This window comes from Eleginops maclovinus, chromosome 18 (assembly GCF_036324505.1).
Source record: "Eleginops maclovinus isolate JMC-PN-2008 ecotype Puerto Natales chromosome 18, JC_Emac_rtc_rv5, whole genome shotgun sequence".
Classification (NCBI taxonomy): Eukaryota; Metazoa; Chordata; class Actinopteri; order Perciformes; family Eleginopidae; genus Eleginops; species Eleginops maclovinus.
Window position 1 is genome coordinate 16,012,394 of NC_086366.1, and position 19,572 is coordinate 16,031,965.

The window sequence follows — 19,572 nt, forward strand, 5'->3', positions numbered from 1 at the left end:
TTTTTGACAAGGAAGTGTGGAATAAAAAAAACTATATCTCTGATTCTGCTGCATCAAATTTGATTCCTAAAAAAAACACTATCGAAAAAAATCGTTATAGAAATGCTTTGTTGAATAACTGAGATATATCTTAAGTATTTCAACAGATTGATCTCAATGTCAATTAAAGCAAACAGCTGAAAACTGAGTTGGGGCTTTTGTGTTTTACTCTTTGGTATGTTATACCCAGGGATACTTTCAGAACCCTCCCTCTTAAATATGTAAGTTATTTTATTAAAATAATGAAGCTATATTTTCCCTTATGAACAAATAGCTCACTCTGTGACTAAATGGATTTTAAATCCTGATTAAAACATTGATAATTTGAGCAGATTTGTTCCACATAGAAAACAAAGATTGTTAGTTTAAATTAACAATACCAGAGCAGAGATGGGTGTATGTCAGTGTCAGATGAGATAATACAATATTTACAGTGATCTGTACAAGTGAAAGTGCCTGACGGGAAGGTAAGAGAGGAAGATGTCAGAAATGAGGAGCTTCACATTGAAATATTGTGATTTAAGTCAGATTAGATTTCACATTTCCCTAATTCCCAAAGAGCTTTGTAGTTTTGCAATGGGGTTCCACCAATAACGTGCGTAATCCTACCACAGATATCACGGCGTGCACAGGTTTGGGTGCCATCACAGCATGGTGCAGTTTATGGAAATGTTTGGGTGTTTGATTTGTCCATGTCATATAGAGACGGGAAAAAATATTACAAGGGCTTTAGTAATGTAGCTAAACAGAAGCAGTATCTACATATGGCTTTGAGGCACAGAAGGAAATGAGATTATCATGAACAGTATAGGACTCACACTGCTCAAGCTGCTCATATCGAATCCTACAACTACAATTCATACTAAGATTGTTTTTGCTGAGCTATGTTCTGGAATCGCTTGGGTGAATATTCATATTAAACTTCATTAACTCGGCAACATCAGCTCATGATGATGAGGGTTACAAATATAGATCACCTTGTGATTGTTTAAAAACAGGGTAATTTGGTGTTGCTGTCCGCATGTCTCGTGCCATTAGCATGTGAAGTCATTCCAGTAACTGTGACACTTTGATCATTTTGTGCAGCCGTAACAAGAAAAGACAGGTCTGATATACTAAATGAAGCTTTTACAACTACCTCTCTTGCCCCATTGAGCTTTAACCTGAGAATGCTAATCAGCTTCATGAAAACCAAGTGATTTCATGGTTCACTGACTGCCACAGAAGCATATGGCCTGTAGTCTGTAGGAAAAATGTATTATGAAAGAGGGCGATTACATATAGATCTTACCATAATCCGTTACTTTTCATTTGGTTATCATTCAGTCATATTGAGTGCGCTTTTACATCTGTGCAGCAGCATCACAGTTTGCTGCATTATACTCTTTGGGATGTTTGAAAACACTGGGGAATTCAAGCCACACAGCTATATTACACCATCAGTATTTACAGTATGTGGAAAAGACATGGTCCTCTGTTCACAAATTCAAGCATGAAGATTACAAGGGCTTAGTACGACAAGTGTTAGCATATCCTGTTACATACAAGCCTCTAAGCAGGGTTATGGGTAATGGAGCTGCTTTTAGCTGGGTGAACATTTTTCACAATTAATTGAATACTGCAAAATAAAATATTGGCACCTTTGCTGTAAGAATCCCTTTAGAGAGATCAATGATTCTGTGGGATTCTGAGGGAACCGATTCAAAGGCTGAGGAGAGAAAAATGTTTTTATTATTTTTACAACCCCCTCTTCCCCAGTAAAATGGGAGGGCAACACCATTTTACAGAGCCCCAAGCATGAGCATAATTTGCTAAATGAATGTGACAACATGTCTGTAAACAAGAGCTGGGACTAACTATGAATCATTTTTTCTAGCCAGATATTTTTCTTTATTAACCATCTGCAAATAATGTCATATTTGTGCCTCAGCGCTGCCAGAGCTGTCAGTTTGACAGGTTGTGGAGGTGGTGGTGCAGCAGTCACCAACAAAACAGGTTAAAAAAACAAGTGCTGTTCATTTTCCTTGCCCATCAAAACATCCCAATTCTCTCCAGGCCAGTAAATACTCAGGCTTCTCTTATTTGTGTTTCTGTTTTTATTTATTGCCAACAGTAACAGCAGTTGTCTGTCAAGTCAAGAATCAGGATGAAAAGAACAAGCAGGAGAGAAGAGGATTGATAGGATCGTTTACCGCTATGTCAAAGAGGAATCCATGGAGCTTATTTGATTTCCTCAGCTGGCTCTCATTGTATTGGTGCTGAATTCCAAAATGCATGCCCTTCATTTGTCTTATTGGCTTTTCTATAAAACAAGTTTAATCTACTAAGCATCACTATAAGTACTCTGTTAAGGGTCAGTCGGGTCGTGCTTCTGAAAAACATTACATTTCACCAGTTTTTTGGGCATTCATTTACAGTAGACATTTAACTGTGATATGATGAATATATGAATTTGACTACATTTATCATTTTTGCCTTGTTTTCTTACCCGTGTTTTCCTGGCATGTATTTTGACTAAAAGTGGAGTATTTGCTGGGAACCAACTCATACAGGATCTCTAAACTTAAACTATACTTCATGAGTCCACCACTTCCTCGTTCCAACCGGAAATATCTCAAAAACTCTTGGATGGATTGCTATGAAGATAACCATGTTCCTTTCAGGTTGAATTGTGAAAAGTTTGACATGAAATCCTCTAACGCCAACATCAGGTTAAAAATCCAAGTTTTAAAATACTTTGGTTTATGATACAGTTAGCTTCAGCTGCACTTTGTGATAGGATGCTGATTTTTTAAAGGTAAGATGAAGTCCATGGTATCTGAGAATTCACATTGAATTCACTTTTGTCTTTCTGCTGTTTACAACCACTACAGGAATGTGGTTCTGTTTTTGTTCTGTTTTGCTTGTGATGTGCTTTGTTGTAAAGCGTAGGCTGCAACTGCATGTTGTTGAGCAGCCCTGTGTTGTAGAAGGACAATAAATGATCCTTGAATGGTAAACATCAGCATGTTAGCATTGTACATGTTAGTATTTTAGGCTTTGCTAAAAGCAACTCTGTGGAAAAGTACAGCCTCCCAGAGTCTCTTGCATTGCTGAGGACTCTTACTCTTTTAAAGGATACAGAGCTAAGTCATATTGTGTATTAAACTGAGACACTATTTAAAGTTAATGTTTTCACTTTTGTTTTATTTAAGTTCCCCTGAGCCCTTTTTTGTGCCAGACAGAATAAATGATTCCTCTTGTCTTAGAAATTACATTTGTGGAGTACTAATTGCTTTGTTTCTTATGGACATTGAACATTTTGGTATATAAACCCTTAATGTGTGTTTTCTTTGCCTGCTGCGACCCAAGCAAACACACAAGTCCATACTATGAGTTGTTCAATAAATAACATAGGAACTCAAATGAAAAACCTTTTTGGAGGTTTCTACAAAGTCTCACTGAACATCTTAAAAGAGAAAAGCTCTCCCCAGACCCTTTTAAGAAAATACTGAAAACCACCTCAAGACATTAACAATTAATCACATTTAAAGCTTTGTACTTAAAAGTGAAATGCCGATAACACTTCACTGCCCTGCATGGTTCTTGAACTACACAATCAAAGGGAGCTTGCAAACCAAAACCAAGTTAAACTGGGGGACTACTTTTATATACATCACAGAAATATTACATTCTGTTTCACCCCATGCATCGAAAGTATTTTTCTGAGAAAAAATGACATTTTGCACTGAAGCGACCTTCTTTTGACCTTTTGGGAGGAAAAGGAACTGAATGATTATTTTCCTTTACTTATAAAAAATTGAAAATACAACCTTGAGCTAAACATACATATTGCTGCTAACTCATTCTATCCATTGAATGAAGGATGGGGTTTTTCATCATTTCAAAGTTTCTAATATTAAAGCTGATTATAAACAGTGTGCCAATAGATAAATAGAATAAATGCTATTACTTTAAAATATGGATTATTTACAGGAAGTGTGCATATTTGGAGATGATTTCCCATCGTTCACTTTAAATCTCTGTATATTCTATGCTGAACCTACATTGACTGACATGTTTTTGAATCCGTGCAGCCGGGCACATTTATTTCTTTATGTACTTGGGAGATAATGTTACAACAAGGTCTGTGGGATCCATGCAGCTCAGATGGATAGCTGTTTTTTCAGGACTCCTTTTGGTGCATTTGTCAGTTGTAAACATATGTATACTGCTGCGTGTCTGAACCAGCCATTTATAATGGATGTGGAATCGTGCGGGCTGGAACAAGTCACCTCTGGTGAGATTCTGGGACTCTATAAAATGTTAAAATTGAAGCTCTTCAAATATGCCCGGCATTTTCATGAATTATACCCAGAGCTTAAAGTATGAAAATGTCAATCGCTCTCTGTTAGGCCCCAAGAGATTTTAGACTGCAATGAGAAAATGTGTCTTTTTAAATATACGTCAATTTGGAGCTCTTCTCCATGTGCTGCCGTGAGTCAGTATTTAATAACCTGGACAAAATCATTTTCTCAAAAAATCAGGAGGTGCAGTGTGACATAGATTTAAATACAACATTTATATATTTTAGACAAACTGTGTATTTCTCAAAGATTTAGGAAAATCAGTTTGATAAAACGGCTCTTCTGTTCTCTGAATAATAATGAGATGTTTTAATTGGGTTTTAAGACGTTGTGGCGCACATAGACGATTATCCTTGAGCTCCCCTTGTTGCTGTTTGTGCTTGTCATTGCTCTGTTTGAACCCTTTCTCTGATCTCAGTGAGGCAGTTGACACTGCAGACCAGGTCTTCCCGCTTGAAAGACTTGAAAAAGGGTTTATGTCACAGTTACTGCCCTTCAAACGGTTCAGGCCATAACTTGCTGATAGATCATTCTCCTGCTGCTGTGGGTAGTTCATCGTCTCCACTGTATTTCATTTGCAGTGTTTCCCATGAATTGATCAAAAATCTTTCCTCTAAGTCCAGATTGTAATTTAATTGTTTAGAAGAACTGTTCTGTCATTACCGAAAGTTCAATAACCATTGGAACAGCAGGATTTAACATTTAAACTACTACAAAAAAATGAAAGTAAATTGCCTCTAACCCCTGACTATTTATTGTATTTTGTGGGCAACACTGATTCCCATTCTATTTGAATCTGCACTCTCAGGCTCACTTATCTCTGCAGGGTAATAATATTGGACGATCCAAGGCAGTGACAGCACTTGCAAACAGGATATCTACTTCTCCAACGAACACCCACCAGTTCAAGCCTGCAAAATCATTGATAACACGCTCAAAAACGTTTGCAATAAAAAAGATGTTCATATCCCGTCCGTAATGAAATTATTAAGTCTGAATCCTCTGTCAAATTACACAGGCTGTATCACCTAAATGATTGGCTTGCAGATATACAGTGATATCTCCAAAATGTTCTACAAGTTAATGATAATGAATCTAGGATTACTGAATTCCTCCCACTCAGTTTTTCTAATCTGATTCGATAATATATCCACAGCCTTTCTAGATATTGCAGTTAGCTCTGTGAATCAGAACATAAAGGGGGGTTCATTTCTCTGTTTCAGATGTAAAGACTCTTCAATCTTCCTTCAACCAGTGCAAGTACAGTTAAATTAAAGTCTCTTCTTACCTTGAGGAAGGTATCAATGACTTTATTCATCAGAGTTTAAATAACGTGAACTGCATTTTTTATACTCATGCCTCTTCCCTTAAAGGATCTTTGACTATGAGACCAAATGAAGGGTTTAGAAGAAATACAATGCATTTTAATAGGCGTATGTTACGTGCCGGGCAGGCTGTACTTTTGTTTCTTGCCTCCTGCTCTTTTCTCTACTCCCTGTCATTCGCTACAGCTAATCAGCAGCTGATCAGTACCTGCCTGGGCATCTCTGACTGATGACTGATTGGCTCCTCTCACCCTCAGCTGACCAATCAGCACCCAGGACCAGCCATCAAGGAGACAACCAGGAAGCCTTCTGGTCTCACTGCTGGGCCTGCTGCTGACTGGAGAGCCTCAATTTGACTGCGTGTTAAAGCATTGTGACAATTGTGTATCCTGTGCTATATGTTGTGACTGTGTGTGTGTGTGGTGGGAGGTGGAGGAGTTAGGTAAGTTTGGGGTACCCTTTACATCTCATCACGTAGATAACATATGTTAGACACACTAGGTTAGCGGATTGTTGCCACCCCTGTATTTTTCTTTGTCCAATTATTAGTAGTTCAGGAAGTGAGGGTTTTTGTTTGAGTTTGTTTCAGAAGATATATGTAGAGATAGGCCTGGTTTTTGTTATATTTATTTCTTTTATTTATTGACTCTTTCCGTCTACTTTATCGACCTGCATTGATTCTCTAGATTTTTCTAAATATAGATTTTCTTTAAAAGGAAGGATATCTGTTTGGTAGCTCCCTCTGTCCATGTGTCAGAGTGTCCTTGAGCAAGAGATTGAACTCCAGGTTGCTCGTGATGGAGGACGCCATGCGGTAAAGAGACTTCATTTATGGGACAACCAAAAACGCATTACTAGTCAGCATTCACCCATTCACACACACACACACACACACACACTCTTACTGCGGCAGATGCTGCCATACAAAGAGTCCAGACAGGCTGAACTAACATTCACTCACACACTGTAGGCCAATTTGAGTTTCAGTTTTTCGTGGAATGACACTGCAGGGGAAGAAACCACAGACCATTCCATTGGTGGATGAGCGCTCTACTTTTAAGAAGGGAAACGGATTGTGTGAGCTGTATTATTTGGGGAGAGTGAAGTGAGTTCCATTTTCTTTTGTTGTTAATGATATGGCTCGATAAAGCTTTTATATACTCCTGTGTACAGAATTTCAAAAAGTTGTTCAAGTTTGCTAACTTTTCGTCTCAAAAACAAAGCAAGATAGAGAGTTAGTATAATATGAGGTCTAATTGTTCTTTTGTTGTATAGTAAATGCTTTTACAGTAAAGGGGATACTTAAATATTGAATAACTGATCCTGAAAATGATTTATATTAGGTCTCATTATTTTTGGACCTCTTTATTTGCTATACTGTTTGAAATAATAAACCGAGAAGCTGGCATTGTTCCTTTTAATGCATTCATTATTTTCATATTTTCCAAAAACCTATAATGCCATGCGTGCAGAAAAGCAGACGTGAGTGTTGCAGACAGTGACTGAATGTGAGACGGAGCCAAGTGATCAAACCCGTCCTCTGGGAAAAAGTCAGAAAGCAATGCCTCGGAGTGATGATGAGTAAAATATGTGGATTGTGCAGTGAACCATCTAGTATGTGTCACCTGCTGTAATGGTGTTCACTTGATTAGTTGAAGTGAACATGCATGTTTCTTGAAACTTAAACACTTAAGTTTGCTGTGCATATCTGATGAAAGTTCAGCTCGCTCCAATGTATTTGCCAAAAAAAAGGACTCAGGGGAACAGACGCAGGCTGGGAATTCAGAGTGCCATCCTGATTTTGAAACCAGCTTCACGATGGCATGCGCATCTAAACGCGGCCAGCAGTGCGTGACTGACAGTCAATGACTTCGTCCAAGAGACTCTAATCATAACATAGTGACAAGTCCTGTAAACAGATATTTAGTCAGGAAAGACATGCTGATAACTATACAGATTTGAAGTAATTCAAATGTGAGCATTCAGTACATTAAAGCCAAGTTTCAATTTTAACTATGAGATATTCCCTGGTTATCCTGCTCAAATCATCACAGAAAGGTGATTTTAAAAAAAGAACAAGGTGTCCATCCCTCTCAATTTGGATTTGTGAGAAAGAATTTCAGTCAGACAGAATCAAAGTGGGCAAATTATTAGAGGATTTATTAATCCATTTGTTTGGGCAGCAACTCAATTTGTGTCTGTAAGTCTCTTGATGACTCGAGACGATAAGAGACTGATTCGACAACTCGCATTCGAAACTATTCCCCAGCTTGCTGTCTGCCTTTTAACGGTATATACACTCAGCGGCTGTAACTGTCAAGTGCAGAATATGCCACTGACTAATTATACCTACTTATACTGCGACACATTAGGTTTATAGTAGGACAGGGATTTTGTTTTCCTCCCTCTCCAACTGCTGCAATTCTGATAAAAATGCATGAATTCAAATGATGAGCAATTTTATATTCTAAAAGATGTCTGCACTGCATTTAGAATAAATATGTCGCATTTCATTTTTTAAAATGTATTGAGTGGTTACTTTTTCAGAAAGACATCAAAAGAGCCACGGATGTACATTGCAGACTAACAAGCTCAAACATCGATTCAATGAAGAAGTAAGTTGATAATTAGACTTTCCAATCATGCCTTAAGCAACTGCAAATTGATTTCATGCTGCACGCAGAGCAAGTTGTTTTCTACATAACAGCAGTTTACTGGTTGGTAACCTTCTCATTTTATTATTCTGTGCAAATCCTTAAAGCAGGTGTGTCCAAACCATTTCCTGAGGTTCCACATAAAGCAAAACAAAGAAAGGGCTGGACCCCTCACTAGAGGAGAGGTAAAGTTATACGTTTGCAAAATCAATCAAATATAGGTAAATTATTCTCGATACTTGAATATGCTTTAAGAAAACAGCCTACATCACAGCTCTCCAAAGGGTTTCATGTGTTTTGTTGGCAGCACATCCCTTAAAACAGAAGCCTCAGATTGCTTAAAATAAGGTGAAGTATAAAGGGTCTATTTCAATCTTATTGGGCTTTCCCCCTCTAAGATGTGTTAGAAAATGTGTTCAACTTTAAATGACGGAATTGATTTGAAAAGTGGGCTTATGTAATGTATGTTAAAATATATATTTAAGAAGTACAATATAAGACAAGCATAAGTTTCAGGTGGGGGCCATATTTCATCATACTTTTTGAATTTGCTGAAGGCCGATACAAAATGGACCATGGGCCACATTTGGCCCCCGGGCTGTAGTTTGGACCCCCCTGCCTTAAAGTTACAGTAAAACACCATCAAATGACATAAAATGACCATTGTCTTTTTTTAAATAAATATTTTTGATGAATGATTGACACAAACTGCATTAAAAAACACATTGCGTAAACTGTGGCGTCTTTAAAATGTAAGAGGCCACCCTTCATGACATGTTTCAACAATTAAATGCTGTTAATATGTAGAATCAGCAACAACATGATCAATATTCCACATCTCTGTTATCAGACAACATGCAGTGTGACCATTTGCTCCACTATAGTCAAGGTTTGAGGTTAAATAACTACTTTACAGGTTAGGGGACCTTTGTTGTTTATTATCGAGAGAGAAAAACTGGAGAATTAAAAGCTCTCTTCAGTAAGTGTGATGGTTTGTTGACCGATGCTTCCACCCCGGCCTCATCTATACACTTTCTTGCCCTATCCCAACTGCCTATAGTTCTTCCTCACACCCCACTCATAATTACTACAGCTGATTGCGGATGGAACTGACTTTGTTTTGGGATTACTTGCTGAAATGACTGATGCTGTTGTAGTACTGATGTTCTTTCAGTACTGTCACATGAATAGGCACCACTAATGATAAAAACTAACACAGAGGAAAGTAATTACTGAAAGTAACTACACAATACGACTATATGTGATTTTAAAAAATCCCCACGTTGTGGAGAATCAAAAATAGGCTTTGAATCAAAAGGATTGCAGCTTGAGTGAACAGAAAATGTGCCGTCTTAAAATCAGCAGGGAGTGGCACAATCTGCAGAGACAACCTGACATCCTGCAAGACTGAATTTTATTATGCCATTTCCCAGTGTCATGACCATGCATCTGAAAGAATTGAATGAGCCCTCAAACAGTATAGACAGCAGTTTTGAGGGATGTGAGCAAAATTCAGAGACATGGCAGAGAGGGAATTCAACTATCTTCTCTTCTCCCTGCAGTCACTCCAGCACACTGCACATCAGCCTGAATGAAGGAACATCGGTGTAGAGAGATGACATGCTGCGCTGTCTGAACAGAAATGTCCTTCATGGGCTACAATACAGAGAAAGGTGTTATTATCCAAGACCAGAGCATTACGTTATTCCTATCTCGCACTGTCTTTGTTGTTGAGTAAAGAGCCGTATTTCTCTTTGTTAATGTATTTATATAAAAATATGCTCCTTCCTCTTTAAATTCGTTTTGATATTCCACAGTATTTACGATTAAAGGCTTTATGGCGCATACCCAATACAGGCGGAGTGTAATGAATAAATTAGGCATTAGAGTGAGTCTTACTCAGAGGTCACATGTATTTTGCTGCCATTTTAAAACAGGCAGATCATGAAGGAATACAGCAGGCGAATATGACCAGTCAGACGCAAGTGAGCGGCTGTAAATGGGCAGCCATAGGGGAGCACCTGAATAATTTATAGCTCTTCTTGCAGCACTGCACAATCACGAGAGGTTTATTTCAAACAAAGGGAACATGATGTCTGTTAGACTTTGTCTCACCGTGTCATGTATGTATGCAACATTTTCATGTAAAAAAATAGTTTTATTGAAATTTCAAATTGCTGACATGCAGTTGTAATTGATGCAGCTGTACGTGCTTTGTTTTACAAAATATTCTAGTGGGTGGATGAGAGCAGAAACCTGTATTTCAGCGTGTACATTATCACTCATCTCCCTGCAGCATCCTGGGACGTCCCACTACGCCTGTCTCCAGAGATGCCAGGTCTCACCGACACGGTTTTTCAGAGAAACTCACAGCGTGAAGCATTAAACATGCCACTTTTGTGAGACTTCCTACTGAGAGGCTCTTTGCCTTTTCCCACAGAAACTCTGCCTACACGTTTTTTTAAAGTATAAGGGACACACGTACTGTATAAAATGTGTCATACAGTTTGAAAGCAGTTGCATTTTCACTGTTGCCACACCTTCCTCTGTGTATGGCATATTATATTTCTCTGTGGTTTTGATCTCAGCCTAAGATCCCATGTGAATAGCTGCAAGCTCCAATTACTATATGTGAAAAGAAAAGCCTTGAATAAAACCAAATACAGAATAGCTATTAACAACGCTGATACAAACAACAACAAGTGCCTCTTTGTGTTATTGTGACCGGCATGTCATCGTCTTACTTAGTCTATTCCGGCTGTTGTATGCTTTCTCTTTTTTTGCTGTATCCTCTTATCTGTGCTTTGAAGCTCTTTTGTCCAATTTTTGTATATGTTGTGTGTTTTGTTTAATGTATAACATCAGGGATTGCACATGATTATTAGTTTGCCTAAATCTGACACATTTACATCTCATGAATGTTAATCAAAGAGTGTTGTCCCTGATGAATACATGAGTGGAGGGAAAGTAAATCTTTAAAGTTGTGTCCATTTAAAATAAAAACTGAAACGCATACAAAATTAGGTACGATAACACAATTTTCTGTGTTATAGCATGTGAACTTTAGTGTAAAAGTATGTGGCAAATTTACAATGCAATAATGTCCAGCCCAAAATGGAGAAGGTCAATACCAAAAATGAAGATTCCCATAATGAATTAGCTAATTAGTTGCCATTTAAGCGACCAAATGTAGAAATAGTCTGTAGCAAATGTTGCAAAAACTCTTACTCACCAGGTGGCTGCACTTGCCTTGAGCATGGCAACAGAAACAACAAATGCATAAAGTTATGCAAACAGATATGTTTGTGAAATAAAGAGATACAGATGGTAGCTTTGCTTTAGGGAAATGTACACCGTGGGTTGATGTTCATAGTTTCAACTGACATTTCCAAACCCTCTCAGCTGTAAGGATGCTAGTGCAGGGCCCGCTCGGCCTCTGGTATTTCTGCTCGCAGCTTTGTCAAGATCAGCTCCTTCAAACAACCAAACACTCAACTCTGCACTTCCTTTGGTCGTCGCCACAATACCCGCCATGTGTCAAGTCAATTGGATGAATGGATTTTGAAGATCCTTCCATTTTCGTTAGATGCCCAAGTTCATTTCCATGAGCCACTATGTGTTATCTCACATGAGAGCTAACATGCTGTCAGTCAGGTTTCTAATTTTAGAGACACCTCCTTCAGAAGGAGGACCAACTAACACTGATCAAACTGCAGCTGAAGCAGCATCAGTCAGTCTGAGCTCTAAAGTCACAGACTCAGTGACTCAAATGTTATATCAGATATTTAAATGTAAAATTACAAAAACAGTAGCCAGGCTGAACAAGGCAGACACACAAGACTGTTAAAAAAATGTTGACTTTGTAATGTAAATGTATAAATACTGTTTATAATGCATAGGTAATAAGAATAAAGTGATGAAACTTTTGCATTTTTATTTGATATTGTTAACAGAGATCCATGTAGTTTCACTTTTTTTACAAAATAAAAATTGAGAGGAAATGTTTGAATTTCATTGTAGCATTTAACAAGATCCAGGAGGATTACACCCAATTGCTGCTTGTATTTGGGATCAGACAGCAATTTGATGCTTTGCGAGAAGGCCAGTCTTGCCGCACTGCACGTGTGGGAAGTGAATGAGAGGAAAGTTTGCTCACCTCTCCATCATGATCTGTTATTCATCAAAGAGATCTATTTTCTGCCCCTTTTTGAGCATCTTTACTGGACTGCAAACTCTGACAAAGTGCCCAGGCCCATGCCCTTTAATGAAGATTTATGAGAGTTATGGTGAGGATGTTGTCAGATCAGGGGATGTGCTGTGGGTGTAAACCTGGGTGGTGACACGTGAAGAGTAAATAACAAAAAAAACGTTTGTTTTTTTCCCGTAATTCGAAAAGATTATCTTGTGATTGAGTGCTGCTTTCAAAATGTCTGGAAACATTTCAAAGAAGGTCATCTTCTGGCTCAACTATGTTAAATCTAACCTAACATTGATCATTAACCCTAATTTGTAATTTGCTTTTCTATAATTGGGAAGGTCACAATACAGGACTCAAGCCATTATCAGAAGGAATCAAAGGAGTTCGATATATTTTCAGCTGTTTAGCAACAAGTAATATTTATCTATAAATACTCAATTTCACTCAGTTTTATATGAAATGTGTCTGTCATAAATACAAAATGAAGTGTAATTCTAGTGAACAAACAGTCCACAAACAGATTTTTTTCAGCTGTTTTAGGCTCCTACAGTATGCCGCTGTGGTAATGTAGAATAATACACAAATTATAAAATACCCACACTCCTCAAAGTGAATGATATTGTGTGTGAAATCTAGCTGTTGTTCAACTTCTATTGCTTTGACACAATGCATATTGCCAGCCCTTTCTTAAACTGACACAGAATAAAAAAGGGTTGTGGCCTCCTCCTGTTTAATTATAGCGCCCTGAGAAAAGCAGCAGATGCCAACAAAAGACATCAAAACAACCATTTGCATGAAGAGAGTCTAATTTCAAAATGAGTCCAAAACTATACTTTGGTTTGCCTACATTTTCGGAGTTCTGAATGTGTGTTTAAGAAGGAAATGTACCAAGGAGCTCTGCAATTATTCCACATAGTAGTATACTCATGTCAATTTGTTTATTTCTTCCTGCTTTATGATAAAAAGAGAAACATTTCATTTATTTTAGGACAGACAAAAGACCAGAGGCAGCAAAACCGTACATAAATGTTAAAGTGATATTCTATTCCACATGTATATAGAAAATGTTATCCTCTGCATTGCTGCTTATAATCAATCATTTATAAAACACTTTGCCTTGGGCTGGTTAATTATTATTAAACATTATGGTATTGATTTAATTCTATATAGAAAACACTGAGTTTTAGAACCTGAGGTAATGCTTTATGAAGCATTTGCCAAACTTCAGGGAACAAGAATTGTTATATAAGCATTTCAACAGCATCTCAAAGTATCCACACTACTAATTAAATTACACAATATCTATTTATTTATTTATTTATGTGCAGATTCTTTCTGCAGTGTTACATTCCCATTAAATGCATTTGAACCTTTTGTTTACTGTGTTCATACTGTGGCTATCAGCAAGTAGTTTGAGACAGTGTCTGTCTAATAAACTAAATTAGTTTTGACTGCTGAATTGTCAACTCTGTCCACTTTGACTCTATAAAAAAATATATATTTATATATATGTTATTTTTATCTTTGTAGAGTAGCAAAAAGAAATCTAATCAAAACGCTTGTCAACATGATTACCAGTGCATCTTTGAAGACTCAATATTTTCCTCCCTGCAATATTCTTCTCTCTAAAAAGAAATGCAGAAATATAATTTGTCTCTCTGAAACCCACTATCACTACTCTCCATAGGTCTATTTGCATTATTGCCTAGTTATTTTAAAAAATGCAAATACACAGTTCAAAGCACTTTGGTGTATGTTTGTGGTAGAAAAGTGTCATATTGTTTGCAAATGTTTTTTCTCCATTTTTCCGTTGTTTTTTTTATTCTATCAAGACAGTTGTGAATCTGTAATAGCACTGCGCTCTGATCTCTTCAGTCTTTCTACATAACAGCTTTTAGCAGGGAAACCTAATGAATGTGGTGCCACCAGAAGCTGAATCTGTTTTCATATCCTAAATATTCATATCAACACATCCTTAGTAATAATGATCCACTCATCTCATTTAAAAATAAACATGTTTACACCCTCTTTTGAGTATTTATTATTCCTGTGGGGGGAAAAAACGGTTTTGTTATTGTTCATACTATGGATTATTAACTGTCTGTGTCTTTCTTTCTTGCCAAATTACTTTAGCTGATAAAGCCAATTTGTGCTTCACTGAGCAATGCTGAAGCCAGACACTTCCCTTGTGCAGAAAAGCATCCTGCAGGACTGCCAGTTCAAAGCAGGAAAATCAATGTCCTCTCACGGTGCCACATTATGTAAACCCCAGCCATCTGAAAACGATCAGAATCAATATCTGCAGCGTTTAGCGGCCAAGCCTGGCGTGGGGTGATGTCTCTCATACATACTTTGATATGAAGTCTGTGTAGTCTCTGGATTGTCCTGCAAAGGCTAACACACATATAATGTTGCTTTAGACCACAACATAGTCCACAGCATGGTGCACTTGTTATATTACAATACAAATAATCTGAGTTTTAAGTATTTCACAGAAAGACATTTTTAAATCTACATCCTTTAAAAAAGCAACCTTCCAATATAATACATTACTCTTTATGTGATTCCTTCAGATAAGATAGCCCTGAGTAGCTGCAGCCCTACCTGGTGCTTACTGTAAGACACAAGAAACTAATTTAGCCAGGGTATATACAATTATATAACTTATTTGTGTTCACATAATACATTTTTATGGCCTCTAAGTTCACACACAATTATCACTGTTGGAGCTTTTAATGACATTGATAAAGCTGCTAATAAAAGGTGGAAAATGCCAAGTCATATTCTTAACTTACATCACAGTTTCCGGGCCTCTCTGGTTGTCAAAAATAAAAAAATTGGATAACAAAAGGGCGGGGGTGTCATGCCGCAGTAGGAATGTTGGATATCCCTATTTTGTTGCACAAAGGCATTAACTATAACGTGTCATTTCGAATATCTAGCTCTTCTCCTCTTCAAGAGGTGATAATGTTCTCCCGCAAGACTTTCAACAAAAGGAGCACACATGTGGCATCGGTTCATGCAGAGTTTATGTCATGCGAGACTACAGCAGTTGAAGAGCTGCTTTGTCTGTCTGCGAACACAAAGACCTAAATGTGAAGCACACAACAGCACATTGTACTTTAAGCATCGGATGCTTGTTGTGTTGTTGATGACGGCTCCATAAATAATTGCTTCACTACTGGATTAATGGTGCAGATAGCTATTCCTCCCTGAATAATTATTTACGGTAGAAAGCAAATTCCCTTAAATATCTATGACCAACTGCAAATTCCTGCGAGGAATATCAATGCTGTGGCCATAAGTTCATCAAACCATCTTTGTATTCTCAATCCGTGTTCACAGCAGCCCAGGGTGTTTTTTGCTGTTCATCAGAAGGGCTGTTTTCCCTATTGAGATAAGAAATTAAATCTGCAGGAGCAGAGGATGCTGGGTTTGCTGCAGGGTGGCGAAGCAGCAGCTCTGATAATGGAGCCGACTCCCATTGCGCAGGCTATGAGGCAAACAGCCGTGGCGCCAGCCCAACCCTGCCTATGAGAGGAGAGCTAACAGTGTCGCTCTCTCTTTCTCTTTCTCTTTCTGCATGTGAACATGTGGTCAAATGTTATGTGACAGACAGAGGAGGAGAGGAACCACATGCTGAATATGTGGGAGGAAAAGGCAAGAAAACTGCAGGGTTCACTTGTGTGTTTAATGTAGTGAGAATATGCATGCATGGTGGGTCAAACATACTGACCCTGTGCAATAAAAACTAAGAGATCAATAAACTCTCCCTTTTCTCCCTTCTCCATCACTTTCTTCTGGTGTTCACAGGCTGGATGGGTTATGTGTGGTTGTATATTATGTAAATGTGAAGAGCGTTATAATTTCAATTTGGGAACTCACCAGAATACTGTGTCGCCTTGGATGCTCCTCTAAGGGTTCACTTCAAAGCAGTCTGCAGAGAGAAATAAACGGTCACACCTTAATGTACAAGTACAAATAACATTGCGAGCAATACGGCACCAGTTGTAATAGTGTCAGATTCATCAAAAGGTTCAATTTACAGTTCAATCTTTGATTTCTTCCAAGACTCAATACAAATGAATTGATATTTCTGATGCAGTGGAACAATCATTTTCTCCCGAGAGCCTCTGCTAGAGGGAATTTAAAAGAGGGGAAATTGAGGCAGAAATATAATTTTACGAGTAACCTATTTTAAAAATGATTTCCTGCTTTATACGCATGACTAATATTTGTCTTCAGCCCATATATTAATTACCCTAGATTGTCGACTGGAGCACTTCCATTACCTGCTGGAAACTTATTCTTTTCAAATGTGTATTTTTCATGCACCACAAATGTAATTAATTAATACAATGAATAATGACAGCTGTATAGAGAACATGTACCGTCTTGAGGGTTTCACTCTTTGTGCTTCACAGCAAGAACAGGTCATGCATAATCTCGTTCAATTATAAAGTGCGTTATTACTCATTCAAAAATCTTTGAAATATGTTCAAGAAAAAGATCCAGTTATTTAGAATACAATACTTCAACAAGCTCCACCACATTGACCAATGTGTTAAAGCTTACATGGGCGGTACACACAAGCCACTACAGCTCATTTGCATTTAATTAGTCAGACATTTTTAGTTCATTAGTGACAGCTGCACGTATTCTGCAGCATGTCAAACCTGCGTACCAAAGTCTAGCACTGCCGATTCATATTAGCATTTATCACTTTCAATCTCAAAGTTCAACATGTTCAACAGGTTTTAACAAGTGGGTGACTTCAAGTGGGATAACAGCTTATTTGCTAACAAGGTATCCACATCATGGCAGGAACTGGTTTATTTAAATATATAGTAAAACTAATAAAAAACACTCCATGGTCTTATAATGTGTCCCTTCTTTTCCTGGATAAGTGAATAGATGGATAGATTACCTAATAGCCTCTATTTCATTATGAAATTCTTTCTGCAACCAGGTCACACACTCCTGGGACAATGAAGGCTCCATTTAAGGCACAAAGAACTAGCATAGTGCTTGTGTTGCACTAATACTTATGAAGGTAACTGAAAAACAATTAGCCCCGTAGCCTAAACCAAGACGAAAAACCCTTTATCGCTCCAAAAATGCAGCGCATATCAACTACCTCTGTTCCTACCAGCATTTCACTTAAAGGCACCTCAAGAAAAAAGGTACAGCAAAGTAGCTTAACCTAGTTACAGGAAATTGCTGACAGTGCTAACATGATCCTGACTCCTTTGCAGTTCCAACAATAATACAACTTATTATAGTGAGACTTTGGCTCATGCTTTTGATTGCAGCAGATGTTCAAGCAGATCAACACACAGTTCAATCTTTTCCTTTCTCTTGTGTATTTAGTTATGGAAAGTTATACAAAATAACCCTAACTTCGAAAGCTTTCAAGTGGGACAATATTATTTTCATATTCAAACTTATATTTTGGGTTTAGTACTTGATCATCTGGATATCTATCTGTCTAAATATACCTGTATCATCCCTGTCTGTCTCTTTAAGTCCACCTCACAATAAAAATTGTAATAAAAAATGTATGAATTTTAAAGCTAGTTACCATCTATCTCAGCCCAAGACCGTAAGATAGCTGGTGGTATTCTATTGAGCCTATGACATAAAAAGGAAATATCTGAATGGCTTGCAGCATCCCATATTTTTTGACCGAAACAGCCAATTATAACACAGTAATTTGGCTAATCGCACATTTTGTGGTAGGACCTCCAAATACTCAAATGCATGAACGCAAGCACTGAAAAGTGAGTTTTTCATGATATGGAAAGTATCACTCATCCTTTAAAAACTTTTTTTACTGAGTGTATCCTATTCGAGTGACTGACCTCAGAAAATCCGGCTGCACTTAACTGCATTTATGACGGTTGATTTTACCAGCTGAGAGCACTTACTACTGAACGTATGAGCATCAGTGCATTTGCCAAAAAGATCAACTTTTGAGTGTTTCTGGCACAGGGGTTTCATTTACACCTACAACTGAGTGGAATCAGCTCACATGCACAAAGCTGAACTCTGCAGGACGAGCCAAACCAAACCGGTTAGGAGTACACAAACAAAACTTCTTGGAACTCATTTAAACTGCCGCAGTATTGTATATAGCAAAAACAATTCAAGGGAGCCACAATTTGTTCCCCCTCTCCCAAGTGCACAACCAAATGCTATCAAAGTTAATTGAAGCTTTTGCAGATGAAGAAAAAGGGACCATTTTCCACCTGTTTTTCTCCAGAAAAAATGACAACAGAGGAATAGTTCCGATTCTGCTGTCAGATTTAATTGCCAAAGCAACAATCTTGATTAAGATCTCAACACTCCTTTTTTCATCAGCCACAGTCGAAGCAACACAGGGTGTTTATCCAAGTAAGACATATTAACCAACCTGGACTTTCACTTCTACTGAATGTAAACAAGGTGGGACCTCCACAAAGACCCTGACATTGAGAACAACCTTTAAAGGTTGTTCAGTAAGCCATCCATTACATCCAAAAGGCAGGACTCGTCTTTAGTCTTTGTGCTACTCACCTTGTAAACACAAGAGTGCCCTTTACATGTAGGCTATGTGGTATTTCAAACATTTAAGCTAAATCTAACATTTTCCTACTGTTATAAATTAAGAATATATGATATTTTCTTTAGTATGGGTATTTTGTCAGATTTTAATACAACTTAAATCATTTGCTTTCATAATACAACTAGTAATGGCCAACTGCCAGATTTATGACTGACCTAAGACAGTCCTGTAAGAAGTACAATTTCACGCGTGTCTCACTTCACTGAGGCGTCCATCTTATGTTCATGTTCTCTGAAGCATCAGACACCAAGCAATTGATTAAAACACACTGTACACACGCTGCAAATATCACTGAAGCTATTTCTGCCACTTTGGCTGTAATCTTACATATTGTGAGTGCATGCAAACTGCCCTTCCATCTATTCATCAGACTCCCACACAGGCACATCAAACACATGCGCTGCAC

The 19,572-nt window shown here is 37.8% G+C and overlaps 1 protein-coding gene across 1 annotated transcript in view; it reads right to left on the reverse strand.

Moving 5' to 3' along the window:
- Positions 1 to 19,572, reverse strand: part of lrfn1 (leucine rich repeat and fibronectin type III domain containing 1) — a 93,397-nt gene that overhangs the window by 28,926 nt on the left and 44,899 nt on the right. Inside the window, exon 2 of the mRNA XM_063907302.1 lies at positions 16,448 to 16,499. The gene's annotated coding sequence lies outside the window, so the exon portion shown is untranslated. The remainder of the gene's footprint in view (positions 1 to 16,447; positions 16,500 to 19,572) is intronic.